General features: G+C 38.1%; 1 protein-coding gene and 1 pseudogene across 1 annotated transcript in view; one reads left to right on the top strand and one right to left on the bottom strand.

Annotated features, from left to right (window-relative positions):
- The window catches only part of LOC114679611 (uncharacterized), a 333316-nt gene that overhangs the window by 35498 nt on the left and 271106 nt on the right, over positions 1 to 26712 (bottom strand). The window lies entirely within an intron of this gene.
- LOC114680074 (small nucleolar RNA U3) lies at positions 22828 to 22906 on the top strand (annotated as a pseudogene).

Genomic DNA, 26712 nt, shown 5'->3' on the forward strand with positions numbered 1-26712 from the left:
TGCTCTGTGTCAAGACCTTGCTAACCTATAGCTTCATCTCTTTCAACACCTTGTCTTACAAATCACACTCTAAAAATATGGAGATAGGGTTCACATCATGCCCTACTCTGTCTTATACCTTGGTGCCTTTGATTTTATCATCCCTTGTTTAGAAATATGCCGCTTATTATTTTTCCATCAATTAGTTTGGGGGGGGCAGTTTTCTTTGGTGGTTTCCAACAGAAAATTACATAGATCAATCCTTAGAAACTGATTTAGTGTTTTCAGGAAAAAATATTGACAGGAAATTTTACAGTTGTATTTAAAAAACAATGACAACTAGACATACTAAACCACTGGCATCATCTAACATCAGCAATAAGTTCTGCAAGATATGTAGATCTGGTAGCTGAGAGATAATTTCTAATTTTTCTGTTTACTTAACCTAAATCTGGAATGTAATGACAAAATGCACATAAGTAACAGCTGTGATCATTTAAACAATTTTCTGCTTTTGTTTTGTCTGAATCATGATGTTTTGTACACAAAATGATTACCTTGTGGGAGTTGGGTGACCAACCCACTAAAGTTGGTTTTTTGAAACAGGGCAGGTGGAGTATGGAGGTTTCTGAGCTGCTTCTAAGAGGTGAACGGAGGTCTGTGAGTATTTTTCCATCTGTTCTTTAGTGATTTACACAGATTCCATGCAGATAAAGAGGAGCTGCTACATCTGACAGAACTCCCCAAACTGCACTATAAACAGCAGGGAAGGCCACCTGCTACTCTCCAACTTATGTTACATCAAAGCAGCCTGGATCGCTCACCCTGATTGGCTAACAGCAGGCCTCCAATGAAAAATTCCTGCTTGATTCTAGAAAAAATAATTAGCAGGCCCCAAATCATCGGAGTATTATCCAACAGATTGTACATTTTGAGGGTAAGGGCAAGACAAGTATCTAGTTTTTGTTAATTTGTGTTTTGAAGCTCCATGTTTTTCTCAACTACTTTTGGTAATTTGTTTTATTAGAAGCTGCATTCATTCTCTCTTTCACATCCAGGGTATGGTGGAGTGTCAGAGGGTACACTGAAAATAAGGGGTGAAAAAGGGATGAAAAATGTTTCAAGAAAATGACTGTTACAGGGATGCATTTCTCTTTTCTTTTTCTGTTATCTTTTCCCTTGAGGGCACAGGCAAAGGAATTGGGTTTTGTTTGTTTGTTTCCATTTCGTTTTACCATTTTTTTTAATACTTTAAGTTCTGGGATACATGTGCAGAATGTGCAGTTTTGTTACATGGGTATACATGTGCCATGGTGATTTGCAGCACCCGTCAACCCATCATCTACATAAGGTAGTTCTCCTAGTGTTATCCCTCCCCTAGTCCCTCACCCCACAACAAGCCCCAGTATGTGATGTTCTCCTTCCTGTGTCCATGTGCTCTCATTGTTCAACTCCCACTTATAAGTGAGAACATGCAGTGTTTGGTTTTCTGTTTTTGTGTTAGTTTGCTGAGAATGATGGTTTCCAGCATCATTCATGTTCCCGCAAAGGACATGAACTCATCCTTTTTTATGGCTGTATAGTATTCCATTGTGTATAGGTGCCACATTTTCTTTATCCAGTCCATTCTTTTATTTATTTTATTTAGAAACCGTGATCTCACTTGTGAAGAACTATCGCTGAAAAAGTTGGAAGTTGGAGTTGTATGTGACTTCTGGACCTGATAGTCCTCAAAGAAGGAAACCCAACACTCCAGAGGCACTGTCTGCATAATTCCACCAGTCAGGTCCCTATCCACTCAGCAGGTAGCTCAGTCATCAACTGCAGAGGTAGCTTAAGTGTAGGTCAAGTCTGAGTTATTTCACTTTCTGCTTTGACAAGTTGATCAATTACAGCAACAACTACAGACATTTGAGGGGACTTGTTTACTGCCATAATGTGGAACCAATCCAGAATAATCTTAAGACAATACAAGCTATGCTAATGCATGCATGACTCATGTCTTCCAAATTACAAGTTTGCCAAACTCTTTTGAGACTAAGATGGCGTATGCCAAATATAATTTAATACTTATACTCACCTTTATTGTTGTTGGTCTGTTTTCAGAGTTTATAGACAAATTTCCTGCAATGAAGTTTAAGGAGTAGATTTATTTTTAAGTTCCAGATTAGGTCCACTAAGTGATGAAGAGTAGAAGTCCTTCTATATCTTGACTACCTGACTTATAGATTGGGGAATATATAGAAAATATTTATTGAATGACTAAGTTGATGCATAAATGAACATATCTAAATGGTAAGCTCTATACGGGCATGCTTTGGTATTATAGTAGCCCTTCTCTAGTGTTCAATTTAAATCCTTTTATAACTGCGTGTCTACCGAGGGTTGGAATTCTAACAGAGACATTTCAGGGTGCAGATGTTTCTGCCAAGTTCAAATCATCCAGACCCCTAGAAGGAAATACAGCTTTGTCTGTGTCAGAGAGGTTCCTCTGAATTCCTAAGCTGCTTTAAAACTGCCTGGGGCTATATATTAGCCCGCAGACACTTTGACAGAATTGCATGGACAACCGACAAGGCAGGAGTGTTGGAGGTACACTGGCAGCACGGTGTGGGAGAAACTTGCATAGCACCTGCCCTGCTGCCCAGCAAACCTGTGATCCTTGCAGAGTTGTATTCATGAGTAGCTGAGGAGTCAAATGAACCTGCATTTAAAGAAGAGAAAGCAGCAGCAATAGGAACAAAAAAGACTCAAACCCAATAAAGGAAATTAAGAAAACTTCATTTTAAAAGAACAATTAAGCTCACTAAATGGACAGCTCATTATTGGACTTGGAAACAGACCATCGGACAGCCTCTGGGACGGTTGTGCAATAGCCTGAGATACTCATAGCTAGTAATTGAAAAAGAGAAGGTCACAGGAGGGTTTTACAAGTCTTGAAAGAAGTCTTCACTTTGCATTTTTGGAGAGCTTACAAAGGTAGCCCCAGGGGAGGAAAGGAGGAGTGGCACATTCCTGGAGATGGTTTCACCTGCAGCCATGGCAAGGGTCAAAACGGAAAGAGATGCGCTAGTAAAGGAGTCTGGGCATTTGACACACGTTAGGGCACTGAGTTTAAGAGAGATAAAGAAATTGACTGGGCACCGTGGCTCATGCCTGTAATCTCAACACTTTGGGAGGCTGAGGCAGGTGGATCACAGGGTCAGGAGTTTGAGACCAGCTTGATCATCATGGTGAAACCCCGATTCTGCTAAAAATACAAAAATTAGCTGAGTGTGGTGGCACGTGCCTGTAATCCCAACTACTCAGGGGGCTGAGGCAGGAGAATCGCTTGAAACCCGGGAGAAGAGGTTGCAGTGAGCCAAGATCGTGCCACTGCACTGCAGCCTGGGCGACAAGAGGGAAACTCCTCTTAAAAAAAAAAAAAAAAAAAAAAAAGTACAGTTCTCTAATTGGGCTCTTTTACTTACTATTCATATAATAAGAGCCACGTTCCTAGGCTGTATAATGGGATTAATCATAGTAAGTACTTTGTACTTTGTAAAGTTACGGTGAGAACCAAATAAGTGGACATTTATTAAAAAACAAAAAGAGAGAGAGAGATAAAGAAATTAAGGGTGCCAAGTTCACTGATTCTTGCCCTGTAAATAAAGTAAAAGTCATAAAACTGTATTATTTCTTGGTGTCAAAACTCCTTACATATATTTATTTGTTCCTTACAATTCATTTTAAACAATACAAGAAATTAAGAAATCAATTGAGATTTTCCAAAATGTTGTATTTTTTTATATTAAAAGATGTCTAGGACGAACACATTCTCCTTAGCCTGCTTACAGATTCCCTCTTTCTCATGTCCCTGGTGGTCTAGTGGCTAGGATTCGGGGCTTTCACAGATTCCCTCTTTCTCTACAAATCAGATACTTGAATTTTTAACCGCATGCTAAGTTATGGATTTAAGGTCATGTGTTTCTCTTCAGCAAGAATGTGTCCAGTTCCTGAACTAATCTCGTCTTTGGCAGTGGTCCCCTACACCCCATGGCGACGCTCTGGTATTTGGAATGTCTGTTTACATGATGGCCTCCTGCACCTGGGACAGCACAGGGGGAGCCTGCAAAGAAACAATGAACAGGGGAAGAGCAGGAACTGAACCAGGCCAGAGTAATCATCCCCAGCAGCAGCAGTGCTTATCTGCAAACACTCCCAAGACCGCTGTCACCTGAAAATGCCCTCTGTCCTCTTTGAAGAGGGAAATGCTGTCACAACCTATTAGTCACAGAAATATTCCCTGGGAATTAGTATGTTTAATATATCAACTGATTAATTAATAGAAAAAAAATGGAAATATCCTTTGATTCTCTGACATTACTTCCCAGGAAATTATCCTACAGATATGCTCATGCACATGCTCAAAAATATATGTTGGGCTGTTAACTGCAGCATTATTTGCAGTAGCAAATGACTAGGAAGCAAAAATGACCATTAGTAGGAGACCGGTTAATTAAATTATAACACCTCCACAGAGTGAAGAATGGTGAGGTCATTAAGTAGACAGACAAGAGTTTCACAGCTGCTGGTAACAGAGGATCCCTAATATGGTTAGTTTCAAAAGAAAAAGATGTGCAAATAATGTGCAAGTCGAGAGAGAGACAGAAAGACAGGTAGGTAGATAGATAGATAGATATGGATATGGAAATTTCTGGGGGGATCCAACATAAATGAACTGTTTGGGCCTCTGAGAATAGGGTGAGGTGGGAATTACATTCTATACTCTTTTGCAGTTTGAATTGTTTGTCATACGCATATACTGAAAGAAAGAGTAAAAATTTGATACTAAGATTGGCCTCGTGATCGGGTGGAACAGCAGAGACTGCTTTTGCAGATCAGTAGCATGCGGCAATGGATACATGATGGTCATGAACACCATAGTTCTGGTTTCTTCAGTGTTCTCTCCAGTGCATGATTCTTGGCAATTTACTAAGACTTTCCGGGCTTGTTTCTTCTTCTGCAACAAGCATAGGGTTAAAAAATACCTATTTCCTTTGGACTCTGAAGATAAATTAAATGGCTAATTATCAAAAGTGAATCTTCTCACACTATTTTACTCTCACCTAACTTTTTCCAGGGGAGCCTTCGAGACTTAATTAAATTATTTAAGGTTGAGCTTCCTCATTTCTGAAACCAGGATTTTAATTGAATCTAACTCATGGGGTTTTTGTGGTGACTATACAAAATAATGTGTAGAGAGCATTGCACAGTTTCTGGCACAAATCAAATTGCTAAATAAATATTAATGACCATTATCATTGTCAGAAGACCTACTATTATGGATCACAAGTTAGGCAAACCATACATCTATAGGGATTGCCACAGAAGGTTTATCTCTACTAACCAGATAGCTGGAGAACTTACAATAGATTCTTTCTTCTGCTTTGCCTCATCAAGAGATGCTTCCTGAAACCATAGTGTCTTATGATTCTTTGGCAAATTTGTTTCCCTCTGCTTTTCTGGGTACCAAATCAGGTAAAGGAAATCTCCTCCTAACCGCACCTCCACCCCCATTGATTCATTTGCATTGTCCCAAAGAAGGGATGATAGATTTTCTACCTTGATGTGTCTTAGTTTGGATTGCTCCAATAGTAAACACTAAGTAATGAACTAGTGTGAGTCAGAGAAGGGAGAAGTGCCAATAAATTGTTCCTTTTTGAATGAGTTATGAATGAGTTATTACTGTGGGTAGCTGGGGCTCAATCCCATTGGGCATGCTCTGAGAAATAATACAGGACATGCCTCAGAATAATTTTATCAGAGGCTGTGGAGGTTGGGTAATTTCTCTACCAAATTCTATCCTCCATTAGTGGAGTCGTCCTCCACTAATCCTACAAGTCACCTGCCTCAAGGGAAGTCTCAAAACAAGGGGAGGTTTCTCAAGAAGAAGGAACTGATTATACCAGCACAGAGGATCTGAGGAAATTTGGAATTCGAGATTCTCAGTATCAACCACTCAAATACCCTATCCTGGAGCTCAGAGATTCACTCTTTTCATAATTCCTGACTTTGGCAAAGGAGATCTGTTCAGAATGGGCATTTTGTTTCTTTTGTGAGTCTGCCACTCTTGATTTTTAGCATAATATGCTCAGTAATTGCAGGGAATAAAAAATGTTTTTCAAAGCATAGGGGATAACATGATTTGGCTGTGTCCTCACCCAGTCTCACCTTGAATTGTAATAATCCCCACATGTCAAGGGTGGTGGAGATAATTGAATCATGGGGGCAGTTTCCCCCATACTGTTCTCATGCTAGTGAATAACTCTTACAAGATCTGATGGTTTTATAAATGGGAGTTCCTCTGCACAAGCTCTCTTGTCTGCCACTGTGTAAGATGTGCCTTTGATTCTCCTTTGCCTTCTGCTATGATTGTGAGGCCTCCCCAGTCATGTGGAACTGGGATTCCATTAAAACCCTTTCTTTTATAAATTACTCAGTCTCAAGTATGTCTTTATTAGCATCATGAGAACAGACTAATACAGGGCAATATTGACTTTCAAAGCATATCATGACTTGACAACTGACTGTTCCGAGCCTGATGCTTTTACTAAGACTTTCAATGTAGTTAATAGTGATTAACTTGCTCAACAATTCTTGTAGTTATTAATATCCCATATATTCCAAGTGCTACTGTTGCTGCATAGCCCAATGTCTTACCTTCCTCTTGCACTATACCCCAACTAACTATGAATAAATGCCTGGGAAATTGTGATGTTATTGCATGATAGGAGTCATAGAAATCCCATTTATCCCAGCAGTGAGATCATTATTGCCATGAGTAATCCCATCCCAACATCTGATCCTGAAGGTTTATTTCCAGGTTCACTTTCTTGTGTCAACTTCTGTACCCTGTGTTCACAAAAAGTGAACCCTGAGGCAAGGGCTTAATTCTGGAATAAAAGCCCAGGGAGTAAGGGGGATAGGAAAGACTGCAAAGGGGGTGTCAGTCCTTTCAAGTTGCTGTAACAAAAGTAGCATAATTGGGTGGCTTAAATAACAAATATTTATTTCCCACAGTTCTGGAAGCTGGGAATTCCATGATCAAGACATTGGCAGATTCAATGTCTAATGAGGACCCACTTCCTCGTTCACAGAGGGCCATCTTGTCACATGCCAGAGCGGGTGTGAGAACTCTCTCTGACTTCTTTTATAATGGCATCAATCTTATTCACAAGGGCTTTAGCCTCATGACCTAATCACCTCCCAAAGGTCCATCCATGTCCAGTACTATTACATAGGGGGTTATATGCGTTTTGGGGAGACATAAACATTCAGTACACAATAGTAAGGAAGAAAGAAAAGCCAATACCAGGTGGGTTCTCCTAAATGCAACTAATTGCTTAATTCTATGAAACCATCCTCTGAGAAATTGCATGAACTGCATATCAGAGCAATCAGCACCAGGGAAGAAAGGAGGAAGAATGTACTCAGCTCCTAACATTCATTGGATGAAAATTTACCCCATAGAAGTTTAACACCACCATCCCCCACAACACACACACACACACACAAACACACACACACACACACACGCTTAGAAGTTGCATATGCATGGGCATTAAACTGGATTCCATGGGGGCTCATGCCTAAAGGTCCACAGTAAAAAGACCAAATATTCTGGTGTGTCTGGGACTGAGGGGTTACGTATGTCTTTATTAAGATGCTAGCATCATCAGTCTTAACCCTTGGTTAAGAGACTTCCCATTGCTAAAAGCAGGACATTCCTGGGAAATCTAAGACAAGTTGGTCATCTTTTCACAAGGACTCCCAGATGGGAGGCAAGAGGTATCTGCACTACTAGACTGTGCTTTGGTGAAGTTGATCAGACATCACACAGATATGACCATCTTGCCAGCAGGTAGAACAATGGCTGGGAGTCTGAGAAGATATAAAGCAAGGCATAAAAGATGGAATTTGAATTTTTTCCAGAAAATTGGTTCAAACATTCAATAAAATAGTCTTATTTTAACACATCCATCTTGTTTTATTAAAATCTTGTTTTATTCCTCCCAGGAAAATCAGATTTTTAATCCGCAGTATATTGATAATTCCTTTGTGCCTTTCTTCAATTGACATGAACTCTTTTTGATTTTTTTTTGCTTAATTTATGGTAAATTAAATTATGATAGCAACATTTAATGCTTATTTTCCATGGCATTTGGAAGATAATATTATAGTCAGTTGTATCATCCTGATTAAACATTTTTAAAGCAAAAAAAAAAAAAAAAAAAAATTAAAAGACTTAGCAAATGTAGCCAGAAAAAAAACTTGAGATGATTGTGCATGGGCTACATTGCATAGCAGAATGAATGGTGCACCGATCCCCTTCTTGAAGGACTATGGCTCAAATTACAGTATGTTTTATGTCCTTGTAAATGAAATCGTTTGAGGGTCTCTTGTCACAGATCGTATATGATTTGCAACACTTGGCACAACTTTTCCTCCATTCTGGAAATACCTTACAAATGAGCTAGGATCTCAAGAGTGAGTTCTATCTTTCCAGGACAGGAAGTAAGCCTACCTGGAATTTATAGTCCCGAGGAAGCCCCAGGAAAGTGACAACCAAGACTGGTTTCCCTTGGGGTACTGGAATTGAAAAGCACTCATCTTAATTAGCATTATGACTTTTTTCTCTTTTGTTTGAAAATTTAATTTCTTTAAAAAACTAGGCAGAATGGGGTTAGGTATGTAATTAAGAAAAATGCAATATGGTAGAAATACACTATTATTTTACTTGTCTTCTTTCCAAACATTGTACCTAAACTGCTCAAAGTCATATGCAACTTTACGTGTGTTTTAAAGTGAGACTGCAAGTGATTTTTGAAATCCATATTGCTTTCTTGAACTCTAAAGTTTCTTTCTAATGTGAACAATAAAAATTCCACAATATTGGGAGGCCAAGACAGGCGATCATCTGAGATCAGGGGTTTGAGGCCAGTGTAGCCAATATGGTGAAACCTCATCTCTACCAAAAATACAAAAATGAGCCGGGCATGGTGGCACACGCCTGTAATTCCAGCTAGTTGGGAGGCTAAGGTGGGAGAATTGATTGTACCCGGGAGGTGGAGCTTGCAGTGAGCCGAGATTGCGCCACTGTACTCCAGCCTCGGCAACAGAGCGAGACTCCGTCTCAATAAAAACAAACAACAGCAACAAACAAAACATTCACAATAGCAGGTACTCCTTCAAGGCTAGAAGCAGCCTGGTATATAAAGAGCACAGGACTAAGGACGTGTTGTGGGTTGAAGTGTGTCCTCCAAAAAGACATGTTAAGGGGCTGTGGAGGGCAGGCTTGGGAAGGTTGGTGGTGTCTTTGCAGGTGTAATCAAGTTAAAACGAGGTCTTACTAAATGAAGGTGGGGCCTAAATCCAAGGCCTGGTGTTCTTATGGAAAGGCCATGTGTAGACACAGAGACATGGAGACACACAGGGGGAATGCCATGTGACAGCAGAGGTAAAGTAGTGACACAACTGCAAGCCAAGAAACACCAAGGACAGCAGCAACCACCAGAAGCCAGGAGAGGCACGGAACAGATTCGTCCTGAGAACCCCCATAAGGAACCAACCTCGCTGACTCCTTGATTTTGCACTTTGTAGTCTCTATAACAGTGAGAGCATAAATGTCTGTTGTTTTAAGCCACTCGATTGTATTTTGTTATGGCAGCCATAGGAAATTAAAACTAAGCCCTACAGCCCTGGATGCTATTACACTATAATACCTGCTACGGAACAGCAGCAAGACCCTGGGTAATATGTCGTCTTCTAGAGTCTTATTGTACTTACCTGTACAATGACTGAAGTGCTTTGAATGGATGTCCATAACATACCTTTCAGTTGTAAATTTCTTGAGGTCTATAATTTCAACACAAGAAAAATAAGGACAATCCCTAGTGACATAAATTCTATCAGGATAGAAAATTGGACTACTTCATTCATTATTTCCTTAGTGCCTAGAACATGTATTTAGTTTATCTTTTTAAATTAATTAATTTTTGTTAAGACAGGGTCTCTGTCATCCAGGCTAGAATGCAGTGGTGCAATCAGGGCTTACTGTAGCCTCAACTTCTCAGGCTCAAGTGATTCTCCTGCCTCAGCCTGGGACCACAGGCATACACTACCATGCCCAGCTAATTTTTAAATTTTATTTTTGTAGAGACAGAGTCTCTCTATGTTGCTCAGCCTGGTCTTGAACTATGGGCCAGGCAATCCTCCTGCCTCAGCCTCCCAAAGAGCTGGGATTACAAGCATGAGCCACTGTGCCTGGGCCATATATTTATTTTTGAATGGATAAATATACCAATGAATAAATAAATCTTTGTTTAAACAATTCTCTTTGTTGTAACTATGGACTCGGTGACTCCCAAATTTGACAGTCACAGTAGTTGATAAAGTTCTTATATGTAAGGTTAAAGAGAAGTATTAAGGTAAAAGTAGAGTAATTTCTAGGAATTTGCTCCCTTATCTCAACTAATCCTGCCTTAGTAATAACCTTTTTGTCAAGTTTCAGAGTAAACATCCTCTTAATGTATTCTGAACTAGCAAGCTAAGTGCTCAAGACGCATTTCCGCTAAACATTGATAATGAAGAAAAGAAATTACTTTGAAAACATTTATCCCCCTCCTCAGGAGAAAACCATTAATTTCTAAGCAGATAACTGGAGTTCCATAATAATTATTCATTCAGTGCTTGAAACATACCTAAGCAAAATGCATGGAAGATCACTGTGCATCTAAGCACAGATTAAGTTGAAAACTGTGTGTTCTTATTTTAAAACAAAAACTCACCAGTAAGGCCCACTAGTCTGCAGCCCTTCAACTTTGGGAGAGAAATATGTTTCTTGTGTATATGGAGAAAAACAGGAAGCACTGATAGTGGGTGCTAATTGTTAAATGCTGTGAAAGCCACTATCAGTTCCTCTGTCATACACACACACAAAAGGCGTGTATTCTAGGGTATCTCTAAAATCTCTTAGCAAAGTCTTAGTACCCAACTCAATCCCAAAGCTTCCATTTCAGAAACTGAATTGGCCTCTAGTACAGTTTTTATAGAAGCAGCATCCTCCCTGTGCTTTTATTGTATGTGTAGAAGTGGCTTTCTCCAAAGTCCCATGCTTTGGGACCACAGGCTAAGGCCCCCCTCATCCATGGACAGTTGGTAGGCTATCTTCCTGGAGGCATAGTCCAGATGGAGCAGACCCTCCCCTGTCATCCTTGTCCATTTTCCAGACCATTTTCTTCTCTGTGAGTAATAGCGCTGTTATGAGTTCTGAATATTTCTCCCCATGCAGACTAACAAGCTGGCATAAAGTTTTCAGGGCAAAAATGCTGATGTACTGCCTTGATTTCCCAAGTCTCACGTTATGAGAAAGTCATTTCTGCTCTTGAGCTTTCAAAGAATTGAGTGATCTCGATACTGAAAAGGCACATCTGCTTAGCAAAAATATTGCATAATTGTGCATGGTCTCACCGCTCTAACTGAGGTATGAAACTATTATAATAGGACTCCTGTTAACAACAAAATCGAATCTCATCCTTCACTCTGAAGGTGACATATGTGACTCTCTATCCTTTACTCAGCATCCAGAGGGAACCACCCCGGCACCAGCGACCTGTGAAAAGTAGCACAATGCCAGATCTCAATCTGTATTCCAATTGCCCATCAGAGGTTTCACTTTATAAAATGGTACCAGACAAATCCAAAGAAAAAGTCAATAACATTTCCCAAAGAAACGCAATATTACAGACTTGCCTTGCCAAGAAATCTATAATGTGTCTCTCCAAGTTAACTTTCATATTTAAATATGTCCACTTCTGAAAAATAACCATTGCTCTACAAATCAAGGGCTTTGAAAAGTCCTGGGAAACCAGAGACCTGTGCAGAAAAAAGAAGATGAAAGTTGGAAGCAAGAGGGAAGAGACAAAGGTAGTCCTTTTACATTTATTTCTCCCTTGATCAACATTGAATTACTTTCTCTTTGCTTGTTTGTTTTTTGAGACTGGATCTCTCTATCTACTGCTGAATATCTGGGACAACAGGCACAGACCACTGCACCTGGCTTTGAATTACTCTCAAAATAGTGTTTTTAGGACAGAAATAGAGCAAAGGGTAAGAAGAATCTGGCATGTAGCATGCTTTGCAGGTATCAGTTGAAGTTGTATATATGTATCTATGTGTGTTTGTGGGTAAAAATGGGCTCAGGGATGGGACCCAGTGATCCTTCATTTAAATAAACATGTATTTATGTATATTTTTAAAATAATCAAAATGACCTTGAGAACTCAGTGTAGTAGCCCCACTTTATAGATGAATAAATGGAGGATCAGAGAAACAAGACCATATGGCAGAGATCAAAGAAAATAATCTTTCAATGCTCTCTACACCTCCAAAGCAGTCAAATTAGTTATATGGTCAATTATTTGAGAAGGAAAATGTTTGCCAAACTTGGTGTCTATGTTTCTGCTTCTCTCCAATTAACTTCCCAATAAGATAGAGAATACAATTCTTATGTTTTTCATGATGGGTAGACACTTTTGGGTTGTAATCAATAAAGCAAAAACCAATATCCTCTTCTTAGATAGTCTTAAGCAATAATTATATAAACTAATTCATGGAAAATAGTAGCCTATGCTTTCAAGTAGCTCTTGAAAATGAAAAATAATTACATAATGACATAAATAGATCAGTGCTGTGGCAATATGGTATCACTGAAGGGATTTTTATAAAGTACAAGTGATTATGCTCCTCCTACTATGGGTGAAACATTAGTCCACATTCTGTGGATACAAAAGTGAACGAGACTACCAGACCTCATGGTACTTAGAGAAGAAAGAGATAAAAAAAAAAAAAAAAAAAAAAAGAGAGAGAGAGAGAGAGAGAGAAATAATTACAAGTAGTGATAATTGGTATAAAGTAAATGATATAGTTTGGATATTTGTCCCCAACCCAATCTCATGCTGAATTGTAATCCCCAACGCTGGAGTTAGGGCCTGGTGGGAGGTAATTGGACCACAGGAGCAGATCCCTCATGGCTTGGTGATGTCTTTGCAAAAGTGCATGAGTTTTCATGATATTCAGTCATTTAAAAGCTTGTGCGGCTGGGTGCAGAGGCTCACCACACTTTGGTAGACCAAGGCGGGTGGATCACCTGAGGTCAGGAGTTCGCGACCAGCCTGGCCAACATGGCGAAACCCCATCTCTACTAAAAATACAAAAATTATCTGTGCATGGCGGCACGGGCCTGTAATCCTAGCTACTCGGGAGGCTTAGGAGGATCACTTGAACCCAGGAGGTGGAGGTTGCAGTGAGCCGAGATCACACCACTGCACTCCAGCCTGGATGACAAAAAAAGAAAAAAAAAAAAAAAGCTTGTGACACCTTCCTACCCCCACTCTCTCTCGCCCTTGCTCCTGCTCTCACTATGTGATGTGCCTCCTACCTCTTTGCCTTCTGCCATTAATGAAAGCTCCCTGGGGCTTCACCGGAAGACAAGCAGATGCCAGCACCATGCTTCCTGTGAAGTTCTGAAGAACCACGAGTCAATCAAACCTCTTTTCTTCATAAATCATCCAGTCTCAGTACTTCTTTAAGCAAGGCAAGAAGGGCCTAATACAGCAAATGTCAGGACAAGAAGGTAGAGAGTGGTAAAGGTCACTTCTTCAGAGATGATAGAACCTTTGAATAATGTTTGACCAAATAGCTGAACGCAGTAAATGAAGGAAACAACAGGATATTTTGGGAAAGATATTCCAGGATGAGAGCAGCCACTGCAATGATCTTTGCTTGGCTTGGCTGGGATAGGCAAACCGGTTCTTATTACTGGAATCCTGAGGGAGAAGGGTAGATTAGTGGAAAGTAAAGTTGGTGAGATGAATGGATCATCTGGAGCCTTCCATGCTGGATTGTGGAAAGAGGATCAATGAGGAGTTTGGTATTCCAGGAAGGAGAAAATGGTGGCTTTGAGGAGGCTGGTGGTAGTGGAGAAGTGGAGATAGTGAGAAGTAGCCATGTTTAGATATATTTTGAAGGTAGAGGTAACAGAATTAGATGATGCATTGGATGAGAGAGTTGAGAAAAGGAAAGGAGGTAAATCTCATTCATTAGAATAAGCAACTTAGTGAATGCTTGTGATTTTTAACCCAGATATATATATACATATGGGAATTTATTAAGTATTAACTTACATGATCACAAGGTCCCACAATACGCTGTCTGCAAGCTGAGGAGCAAAGAGGGCCAGTCTGAGTCCCAAAACTGAAGAACTTGGAGTCTAATATTTGAGGCCATGAAGCATCCAGGACAGGAGAAAGATGTATGCTGTGTGGCTAGGCCTGTCGTCTCGCTCTTGCACATTTTTCTTCCTGCTTGATACTTGCTGGAAGCTGATTAGATTGTGCCCATCAGGTTAAGGGTGGCTCTGCCTTCCCCAGCCCACTGACTCAACTGTGAATCTCTTTTGGGCAACTCCCACACAGACACACCCAGGATTAATACCCTGTATCCAATCAAGTTAACATTCAGTATTAACCATCCCAGAGAGGGTTCAAAAATCACCTGCTGAGGCTGAATGGGATATTAGATTTACAAATGAAGCTGTCAAATGGACGATTTATAGAGGAAACTGAAGTTCAGAATTGACTACTATTAGTCTTGGATGTGTCCTAAAAATCTGGATTTTGTTAAAAGCTCTCATGTTTTCGGAATCATGGCTGCAGCAAATTCCTAAATGTGGTGACTCCCACCATGAAGTCTTAAAAGATTCTTTCTTCCCCCTCCTTATAAATTTGCCAGAAGGAAATCAAGTTTTTTTTATAAGTTTGCTTGAGGGCAACGTACTTTTTAAAAAAATCTTAATTCCAAAGTTGAATTATATCTCACTGAATATTTGTTTGCTATTCTGTTTGCTTTTATTTATTTATATATTGAATTTGGCAGAACCCAGGATTAGTTTAGGCTGCTTGAGATCAGGGTGTCGTGGTTTGTTTATGTAATACCATTCTTCTGCAGTATTAGCTGAATAAATCCAAGACCCATTTGTCGAGTGCGTGTGTGTCTGTCTGTGTGTGTGTGTGTGTTTCTGAGAAGCAACATACAGTGGTCTTTTTTTTCAAGAAAGAAATAAAAAGGCATATGCTGCTGATTTCACAGAGTCTTCTGAAATGATCTCTCGGCACTGAGATCCAAAATTTTGAAGCCTTATGGATCTGGCCTTGCACATAGTTATCTAAACTCATTTGGCCGATAAATATTTCATTTGGCCTGAGAAAACTGCTTTTGCTCTGTACACATTTACCAATGTCACTCTACTTCTTCATTTTGTCATAAACCACATGCAAATCTGTGACTGTAGTTATGCACCAAATAACTTACCAGGGAAAATGGAAAGAAATATGATCATGACATGACACACACATCTTTTGATGGAATTTACTGAATTAAATACATACTTAAGTATGTATTTAATTATTTATTTTCTTAAGAAAATTAAGTATTGAATTTTCTTGTGTCTTATTTCCATCATTTATATCTAGTAATTTTTTTTTGGTTCAACTAATGATTTCTTATTTATTTATTTATTTTTGAGACAAAATTTTGCTCTGTCAACTGGGCTGGAATACAGTGGCACGGTCTTGGCTCACTGCAACCTCCACCTCCTGGTGCAAGTAATTCTCCTGCCTCAGCCTCCCGAGTAGATGGGGTTACAGGCACGTGCCACCATGCCCAGCTAATTTTTGTGTCTTTAGTAGAGATGGAGTTTCACCATGTTGGCCAGGCTGGTCTCAAACTCCTGACTTTGTGATCCACGCACCTCAGCCTCCCAAAGTACTGGGATTATAGGCTTGAGCCACTATGCCCTGCCCCATGATTTCTTATTTTTAACTGAACCAAAACAACCCATTACTTCTGATTCTCTGTTGACCCTCCATAGGGCTTTGATGATTTATTTTTATTTAACTAATTTTTGCTACAATTTTCAAGGATTCATGTAGGGTTTTTTTTCTTATCCCTATGTTGTACCTAGATTTTAGGTTTATAGTTAAGGTTGTTGTTAATGAAATTGTTTATTTGGCAAACAGTAGCAATACTTTTTGTAATACTGATTATCTCCATTATGCAGCTGTTAAAGATAAGAAGAGAAAATGGAGACCCTTTTCATTTTTATGCTATATAAGTAGAGGTGACTGATTTTAATTCATGGTTATTCAGGGAAAAGAAAATTGAGGTGACATAGCAATGGGGTAAGCAGAGGTAGAGCCTTAATGTCATCAATATTCTCACTCCTCTGAATCTGCTCTTATAGGACATCCCCTCTTGCTTGTCACCAGCAACCCATCCCTCTCCCCCAAGATTTGAGTGAGCTCTACTTTTACCTGTATCAATTAGAGACTGAGCACCATAGCAGTGATATCTGAGGAATAAATCAGTGTTCAATCATAATTTAAGGAGCAAGTCAAGGCTTTGTCACAACATAATGATTTCAAACTTCTGGTTGCTTAGATAATTGCGCAGCTAAGACTACTAGATTCATAACAGAATATGAGACCTACAAAATATCATCAGCACGGAAATACCCATGCATGATGAAGTTTTAGTCAGGATGACATAAACCACTGATATCAAAAGTAGAGATCTGTGGGCAAATTGGGGATAATGAAAAATAAAGAAGAAAATAAGAAAATTTTTGAACTTCTATTTTTAATTAAAGTTAGTGGAACTCTAAAAAGGAAATTTCTAGCAACCCAGTAATAAAAAGATGTTAGCAGACATTGAAGATATGAGGTGTCCTCCTGTTAAAGTAGGTCAAACAAGGTCAAAGTTCAACATTACCATCCATCTATTTATTTATATTTAATTAGAGTGCAAATTTTTGGTTCAATAATAAGCTAGTTAGCTTATTAGTTTTGATTTCATCTTTTCTGAACTGTGCCTACATTCTGGGAGCAGTGAGATATTTATACATCCCATTTCCTCTTATTTTGACAAATGTCTCCAATAACATTTAAATAAAATGCAATGAAAGATAATGGAGTGTTTCTTTCCGACTTTTGTTTTGCCCAAAACTCCCGCTGAAAAACATTCATAAGGAAAAAGGTCAGCTGAGGAGCCAAAAAGATTGTAATTTACTGATTTTATTTTCTCATCAAATTAGACACACCATAGTGCTAAGAAAGAAAAATATTTCAGTAATACGAATGTATGTATAGTGGGCAGGCTAAGCTTCATGTTACCCTATTCATGAGTTTTAATTTTGACCTGTAAATCTCTTTACACCTGGGTTAACTAGAAGCCGTACTCATAGACCCTAATTGGCACAGCTTTTTTTAAATCTCCCACTGAGTTGACAAAGTCTTTTCCTACATGTCCAACCCTAGTAACCCTAGAAGGAAAGGTTAAAGAAGAACATCTATGTGAACTTTCTCCATGACATACAGCAAATCTATTTTCACTTTCTCTCTTTAGGACAACTTTTCTCCACAGTCTTCTAAGGAGTCTATTCAAATGTACACTTAAAACTGCAAATTTATGTTCAAGGTTGAATACCAATCACAATAACACTACTTCCTCAATTCCTCACCATACCTAAGTGTGTGTTAGCTGGACAAAAGGTTATGCTCAGAAATGGAATGGATTAGAAACATGTAGGCTGGGAGAAGTCATCAACTTCAGATCTTCAGTCCCTGATGTGTAACCAAATAATTAAATATACTTGAGCAAGTCATTTCCCTCCTTTATCAAAAAGAGACACTATTTATACACTTTCTTTCTCACTTGGTGGAATGAGGGTAAAATGCGAAGTATTTCTCTCGCTGTGCTCTTAGCAAACATCTCTTTTGAACCTGTGAACTTTGCTTCATTGTGCTACGTTTGGAGAACCCACAAGGCAGAGACATGGGCCCCTCTGAATTTAAAGACTATTAATAATAATAATAAAAAGGAATATGCACATATAACAACAATAAAGCAGGATAGAATGCAGAAATTGTTCTGCAGCAGGAACAGAGGAAATATTAGATATTAGATGGTTTGGCTTTGTGCCCACTCAAATCTCATCTTGAATTGTGACAATTTCCGTATGTCAAGGGTGGGGCCAGGTGGAGATAACTGAATTATGGGGATGGATTCCCCTAAACTGTTCTCATGGTAGTGAACAAGTCTCAGGAGATCTGATGTTTCATAAATGGGAGTTCCCCTGCACAAGTTCTCTTGCCTGCCGCCATGTAAAACATGCCTTTACTTTTCCTTTGCCTTCTGCCATGATTGTAAGGCCTCCCCAGCCATGTGGAACTGTGAGTCCATTAAACCTCTTTCCTTTATAAATTACCCAGTCTTGGGCATCTCTTTATTAGCAGCATGAGAACAGACTAATACAGTGTGATGAAATACAATGAAAATTTCATAGGAGAGATCACTTAGATTTGGCAGCTCTGGGAGATTCTTTTGAGGAGGTGTCATTTGGGCTGTGTTTGAGCAGTAGATATTACTAATCTGTTTAGAAATAGAGAAGGACAATGAGAAGAAATTCAGAGGGTGAAAGGTACCAAGTATAGTTTAGGAACAAGAAACAATCATCATAGATACATTTATTAAACCTAGAATATGTACCAGGAACTAATCCTTGTGAATATTAACAAATTGATCTTTATAATGACAGTATGAGTAGGTGCCATCATTGTTATCCCCATGTGAGGGATTAAGAAATTGATGCACAGAGAATTTAAAAAACTTGTCAAGGTCATTCAGCTAGTAAGTTGGAAAAGAAGGGTTTTAGTTTAGGCTACATGATGCCAGGACTCACGCTCTTAACAACATCTCTGTAGGGTCATATTAGACTCACACTTAGTAATAATTAAAGAAAATGTGTGAATGAGAGTGAAGGGAATAAGGTCACACTAAAACTTTAAAGGAGACAGTGGAAAGTCTTAATATCATGGCTAAGAATAGTTGAAATTTTTTAAATGGAAGACAAGTTATTTAACAACTATGATGAGAACAGAACAATTATAACTATGCTTACATTACACAGTATAAGCAAATGCATATTATTTATGGGGTTGCAAATAAGGAAACTGGCTCTAGCTAACTTAAGAAGAAAAGAAGTGCAGAATTGAAAAATGAAGCCTAGGAAAGGGGAGGAACTAGACAGTTTTGGTCATCTACACTGAAAGATCTTCCTGGCACAACTTCTCACCTGGAAGGCAGACATTAACAATGACAGCCACTAGCGGCTCACAGTTTTGATGTCTTTGTCTAATTTTAAATCCCTCAAAGAGGTTACTTTTTGGCCTCAGTTTGAGTTAAGAGTTCATACTTGGACCAACAATCATATCTGGCTTGAAGTCCAAAGACACAGAAAACCGGCGTGTCAGTGTATCAGGGTTCGTTCTGAAAGCAAAGAAGATGAGCAAAGCTGGAAAGACATATCAACTTTAATACTCAATGATTTGAAAAGCCTCAATGTGGACAATGAATAAAAGGGAGATACTGGATGTGAGGAGAACAGCCACATTGCAGTGATGATGATCTTAGAGTTTGGTAACAAGTGTTTATATGAGGGTAATGTATGTTGAAATGGAAAATTAAGAAGTATGTGATTATCAGACATGGGGACAGAATTTTTAAAAAGTCAAGAGTCAATAGCCATGCTGAAGTTTTCAGCTCAAGTGACATGGAATATATTATTATACACTCATTCCTTGCTGTTCAAACTCAGCCAGCATTCACAGACACCACACTGGGGAAATAAACAGCACCCGTGCTAGGGTTTACCTGTTGAAGACTGCCTTCCTGGCACACTTTGCAGGTCTTGTTTAAAGTTGACATAAACTTGCTATGGTATATGTGTTACATTTTATATATAAGTTTCACCTATAATAGTATTTTTAAAAATTATTTCTCTAACTACAGGTCCTGTTTGGGTTAGATGGAAGAACTTCTACTATATTAAAAATATCATCAATAAAGATATTTATTTTCTTAAAGTTCCCACTCTAGATGGGATAACATGAAAGTCACTAGAATTCAAAATATATGAGACAACATTTGTATGCAAGTGACTTGTAATCTGGAAAGGAATCAGAACCTAAAAGATAAATTGTGAGCCAATGAATAAGATAGACAATATATGATACAGCAATTCAGAAGAGGCTGGGATAGTCAGAAAATACTTTATAGAAAAAATGATAGGACTAAAAGTGAATCTTATGAAAGGGATTCTGACAAGATTCAGATAGTGTAAGATTCCTAAATAACTGTTTATATATTGGATGGACATGAGGAAGTCTTGGATAACAATGTTGGAAATAGAAAGTAACACTTAACCTACTCTATGTGCCAAGCACCATGAGAGATACTTCAATAAGTCATGTCATTTCATTCTCCCCCAAATTTCCAGCTGCCTTAGTCTATTCAGGCTGGTGTAAGAAAACACCATAGACTGGGTAGCTTATAACAACAGAAACTTATTTATCACATTTCTAAAGGCTAGGAAGTCCAAGGTCAGGGTGCCATCATCGTTAGTTTGTCATGAGGGCCCTCTTCCGGATACAGACTGCCAATTTCTTGCTGTGTCTTCACATGGTGGAAGGGGCCAGGGAGCTCTCTGAGGTCTCTTTTGTAAGGGCATGAATTCCATTCATAAGGACTCTACCCTCAAGACCTAATCCCTTCTCCCAAATCCCCACCTCCTAATACCATCGCCCTGGGAGTTATTTTAACATATGAATTTGAGGGAGACACGAACTTTCAGACCCAGCACCAACCAAGATGCAATTTATTATCTCCATTTTATAGATGATAAAACTGACTGAGAAATAAGATATCTTGTTAAGGATCACAAAGATGGAGATAGTCAGAGCCCAGATCATAGTATGCCAAATTCTTTGGGCTGCACCTCCTGGTTTTTCAAATGACAGGCTAACACAAATTTTATACTACACAGGTTTTACCTTTAGTCTCTCTAACAATTTTTCAAATACATTTATTCCCCAGACTACCAAATATTCAACTTCAAGCTTCAGTCTACCTTAGATGTTTCATATTTAACTAAAGTTTCAATTTTCAAGTCAATGTTCCTAGCCACAGGCTTTCTCTCTAGTTCCAAACCTACATTGCCCATTGTCCATTGGACATTCCTATCTTTCCTCCATATCTGTATTTTAGCTTCATAATAATTGGCACCGAGAAGTCTCTTTTCCTCTTAGAAACTCATTCCCAAAATAGTTATTTCTGCAGAAGTGTCTACCAAGTCCCCAGTTATCCAGACCCAAAAAATCAGTCACATTGGCATCTTCTTTTTCTTTTATCCTTTGGACTAAATAACAAATCAGTCTGAGAATTTATCCTTTGGACTAAATAACAAATCAGTCTGAGAATGCTTTTCACAGTCATTGAAACCTTGCAATTCCCATTGGTTCCAATTATCACCTCCTATTTTAGGCATTCCTCTGATATTATTTGCTTAAGAAGCTGTTGAGTAGCTGTCCTTATGGTCCTGAGTAAATTTTCTCTATCATTCACTACCATAACATTCTGGTTTTTTCCTAGCACTTTTAACAGTAGAAAATTTTATTATTTACTTGTTTTATTATTTAATATCTGTCTGTCTACTAAAATGTAACTTTTGTAAAAGCAAGGATTACTTCTTCATTCTACCACCTATGTCCCTCTCAATGTCTGACACAGATGTGCTTAATAAATATAGCCAAGTGAATAGTCTTTCCAAAATTCTACTTCCCATTTCTCTTCACAATACTTCCTACATCCAGCTCTCAGAGAAATGTTTCTTGAAGTATAGCTCTAAGAAGCCATTTTTCTAGTTTAATCATCTAGTGTTAACTTATTGCCTATTAAGTTAGCTATTAACTACTACTAGTTCCAGCATTCAGACGCATAGGGTCCTCTGCAATGTGAATACAAACGACACTTCTATGTACAATTCCCTTACTCTCTTTGTCTCTAAATCAAATGCTGTTTAATTTCCTGTCTCTATGTCTTCTCTGTGTGTTTGTCGCATCTTCCAGAGTGTCTTGTCCCTGTATCAGATGGTTTAAACTACATTTTTCTCTAGTAATGAATAGATTCCAACCCTTAGTGGGTTAAAACCACAGAGGTGTATTTCCCACTCACATTCCTGCTTACCATGTTTGCCTGTGGCTTTGTTCCATGCCCCTCCATTCTCAGAATAAGCTAATAGAGCAACTTTTCTCTGGAACACAACAGTCGCTTGGCAGAAGGAACAGAGAGAAAGTGGGACTCTGAAAGTTTTTTCTTGGAAATGGTGAACATTTTATTAATGAAAGGCAGTTATTTGACAAAATCTGACCTAAATGGGGTAAGGAGTATAATACCTCTCCATGTTCTTGCCCAGTACGGAGAAGTAGTGAATATTTTCACTGTAATACTGTGTTAGTCTGTTCTCACACTGCTAATAAAGACACATTTGAGACTGGGTAATTTATAAAGGAAAAAGGTTTCATAAACTCACAGTTCTGCATAGCTGGGGAGGCCTCACAATCATGATGGAAAGCGATTAAGGAACAAAGTCACGTCTTACATGGCGGCAGACAGGAAAGAGCGTGTGCAGGGGAATTCCCATTTATGTAACCGTCAGATCTCCTGAGACTCATTCACTACCATGAGAACAGTATGAGAGAAACTGCCCTTATGATTCAATTATCTCCACCTGGCCCCACCCTTAACATGTGGGGATTATTACAGTTCAAGGTGAGATTTGGGTGGGAGACACAGCCAAACAGTATCAAATATCATCTACTTCACCTATCTCAGTCATTAAAATGCTAATTATCCAAGACTGTACTTTCAGGGATCATTTCTATAGTTTGTTACCAGAGTAGTTTCTCTGAACGTGTAGAGCACTAAAATGCTAATTATCCAAAGAGACCCATGCCACTAAGATGCTTTTCCCCATTCTGCCAGCCAATATTACATTGAAAACACAAAGCATAGTACTTAAACCTATCTTCTAACCTTATTTTTCTCTACTTTTCTTATTCCATCATTCCCCAAAACCCCATATTCTGATTGCAAGTTTTACTAAGACCTGGTGGCTATGGCATGTAACACTCAGCAAAATGCCTTGAACACAGTAGATGTTAATAAATGTTTATTGAATGTAGTTGATTTAATCACATGTAAGGAGACACTGAATACTTCTATGCTAAGAAGGATATGAACAAACTATATTTCAAGCTGATTAATGTGGTAACTGAAACGGTATTTGCTTATTTAAGCCTTTTGGTTTATTTTCATATGTAAATATGTTCCCATGCTGTACAGGGTACACAGAGCTAATTACCTTCCTTTGCTTGGTATGCAACAGATCAGAAAACCTAAAATTATTCTAATCCAAGTGTTTTCCAAATGGCTTCTCTGCAACCCACATTGATTCAGTATAGCAAAAGTAAAATTTACATGGCAAAGATAATTTATTTGGTAATGCACTATAAAGAGAACGGTATAATACAGTCAGATCTTTTGACTTCAGGGTCGTGTGACACTGTCAGTGTATGTCTAATATTTAGTGTAAAGTTGGAAAAGATGAGAGTGACAATTGAATAAATAAATGAACAATGGATAAAATAATGTGTTCAAAAAATAAGAATAATAAAAAGCTTTTAATTAACAGATTTACATAAAAATATAGTATCCACTGAAAACATGGGATTGTATCAAATATCAGACCTAGTTAAATCCTGCATACATGAGGTTGAAAAAATAATTCTATCAAAGAAAAGTCTGGAAAGTTTAGATACAGCTATTTCTTATTTGACAATGTGGTCAAGAGAATAGGAGTTGTTTACAAGAACACCAATACGCATATGCAAACATATCAGTATACATTAAGACTTAAAATGTATTTCTTAAAAGTATTCATTTTATAAAAGAAAAACAAAACAGAAATGAACAGACAGCCTCAAGCAGTTTTTATGGGGTCTTCTTTAACTAACTGAATCGAGTAGTATATATTATGGTTTCCATTTCACTGTCAATGTCTGTAACTTAGTAAAAGTTAATCGTGTGTTCATTTTATGTTGCCATACGCAGTCCCACCAGCAGCAGCGTGAATGACCTAAGCCAGTAAAATCAAACACTGCAGAGACTGTTATATCTGAATGGAACAATTCATGTAAAGTAGATGAATTCCAGGTTTTCAATCAGGAACAGAACAATTGTTAGGAAAACTGCCAAACCCCAAACTCATAAACACTAGGTTAAAACAATAATACAAATATTGTCTCATTGTATCCATAAAAAGAAAGCTATCTATAGAAAATTCTTCGTTTGAAATCTTTGTGGCTATCAAGGGTTTCACTTTCCATTTAAACAGTGTTTCATTTAACAATCCTGCTTAAGTCAGTATGTTCGGTCAGGGATAGTAAGACTAGATATGAATGCTAGTCTTATTATTTACTCAACTTTGTCTGCTAGTCTTATTATTTACTCAACTTTGTCTCCTTTGAATAATTCAAATGACAAACACTATAAATAAATTACTGGGAAAATATTTCCATTTTACTGCACCCAAGTGGTAAATTGTAACGTCAAAATGATATCACTGTTATTATTGAACAACATAATTTCAGAATATGGCCTACATACAAGCAACTGTGAAGCCATTAGATGAAAATATATCCAGAGGGTGTGTTTGTTGAACAAGTACAATTGAGTTCTTAACACTTTTGAAAATCAAAATGTGATTACAGTCCTACAGAACAAACCCTAAAAATAATAATAATAACAGGAATAATAATAATAAGGCTTAAAATGTATCGAGCGCTTACTATAAGCCAGACACAGTTTTATATTCCTTATGTTTTATTTTATTTAGTTCTCATAAAACCCTTCTTATGTGAGAATTAAATAGAGAGAAAATTAAGGCATAACTTGGTTGAAAACCTTGCAAAGGGCTATGCAACCAGTTAGCAGTAGAACCAGAATTTGAATCCAGGCAGGCTGACTCCAGAGAATGCACTCTCAACCACAATGCTGTAGTTATATGCCTCACACACCTCTGTGATGAATAAAATATCTAGACTTTCCATGTCAAATATTCAAATTGCAGCTTGAAAGCACATATTTCTCCAGGGATGGAAACCTCTATTTCTTTGTAATCTGACTCACAGAATTGCCATCCAATATGCCAACATGTAAGAGAAAACCATAAAGAAACAAGGTTTTATGGATACTGATGCTCTTCATTAAGTTTTTCATCCATTTATCTAATATGTATTGAGCACTTGTGGTGTCCCAGCTCCTAGACATTGTATTAGCTTCCTTCTGATATTATAATTAATTACTACAAAGTTAGTGGCTCAAAACAATACAAATTTGTATTCTCTCACAGTTCTGGAGGTCAGAAGTCCAAAATCAAGGTGTTAGCAAAGCTTCATGTCTCTGGAGGCTTCAGGAATTTATTTATTTATGTATTTATTTATTTATTTATTTATTTTGCCTTTTCCAGCTTCTAGAGACCTTCAACATTCCTTGGCTTTGGGCTCTTTCCTGTATCTTCAAAGTGCATTACTCCAAACTGGTTCTATTGTCAAATCTCCTTTTTCATTTTGAGCTTTTTGCTTCTTGCTTACCAGGAGCCTTGTGATTACATTGGACTGGACTCACCTGGATCATTCAGGATAACACAGTCAAGTTCCTTTTGCCATGTAAGGTGACATATTTATGGGCTGTGGGGATCACAGTGCAGACTTTTTTTGGGGGAATATTAGTGTATCTATCACAGGGATGGTCCAAAAACCAAAAGATAAAAAGTCCAGATATTACCCTTGAGACATTGGAGGAGCTACTAAAGGATATAATACAGGGAGGGATACAATTTGATTTTAGAAAAGAGTATTTTGGCAGCTCCAAAGAGCCAAATTATTGATATAATCTTTTTGAAAATATTAAAAGTTGAATTAATGCAGCAGAAGTAAAAATGGAGAGAAGAGCAGTGATCAGAAGAATGTTCAGAAGGTAGGATCAACTAGGATACAACGAATTCTCTACAAGTAATTATTTTCCATTCGAATTGGCATTTCCATATCTGAAAGAGATAAATGCTGTATTGTATAAAAGACTTTAAGCTTTTAATAAAATACGTCTTCATCACGTTTTTAATTTAGAGCAATGTAGAAGACACCATGTAGCATAGCTATGGGGTACAACCCTAATAACATATTCGTTTCCTGTAGAGCGACATCAATCCAATCCACTTATTCTTAATTGAAAAAAAAGTTAACTATTCCCACTTATTCATACACATTCTCCAGTGTAACTTATCGGTATCATCTGGTGATATTAGATCTAAAATCCAACTATAGAGCACTAATTGGTTTCTTGCCCTAGAGAAAGTTTTATTTTTATCTGAAGTGATACACTACAAGATGATCTATTGCTGGAAGTTGATGAATTCACTCCATTTAGTATAGTAACACCTGCTCAATTCAGGTTTCCTGACTGTAAATATTAATAACTCTTATCAATGTTCATTCCTCCTCAGTAGAATTGCCTTTTTATAGCACTTGGTGGTATTTTTTTAAGCCAGTTCATAACAGGTGCAGTGTATTATACTTATATACTTGCTTCATTCAGTAGATACCATTCAAAAATATGCCAAACCATTCATAGAAATTCATTCCAAAGAGTTGATTCCAAAGTTTGTGCCAATGAACAGAA

The sequence above is a fragment of the Macaca mulatta genome, chromosome 7 (assembly GCF_049350105.2).
Source record: "Macaca mulatta isolate MMU2019108-1 chromosome 7, T2T-MMU8v2.0, whole genome shotgun sequence".
Taxonomy (NCBI): Eukaryota; Metazoa; Chordata; class Mammalia; order Primates; family Cercopithecidae; genus Macaca; species Macaca mulatta.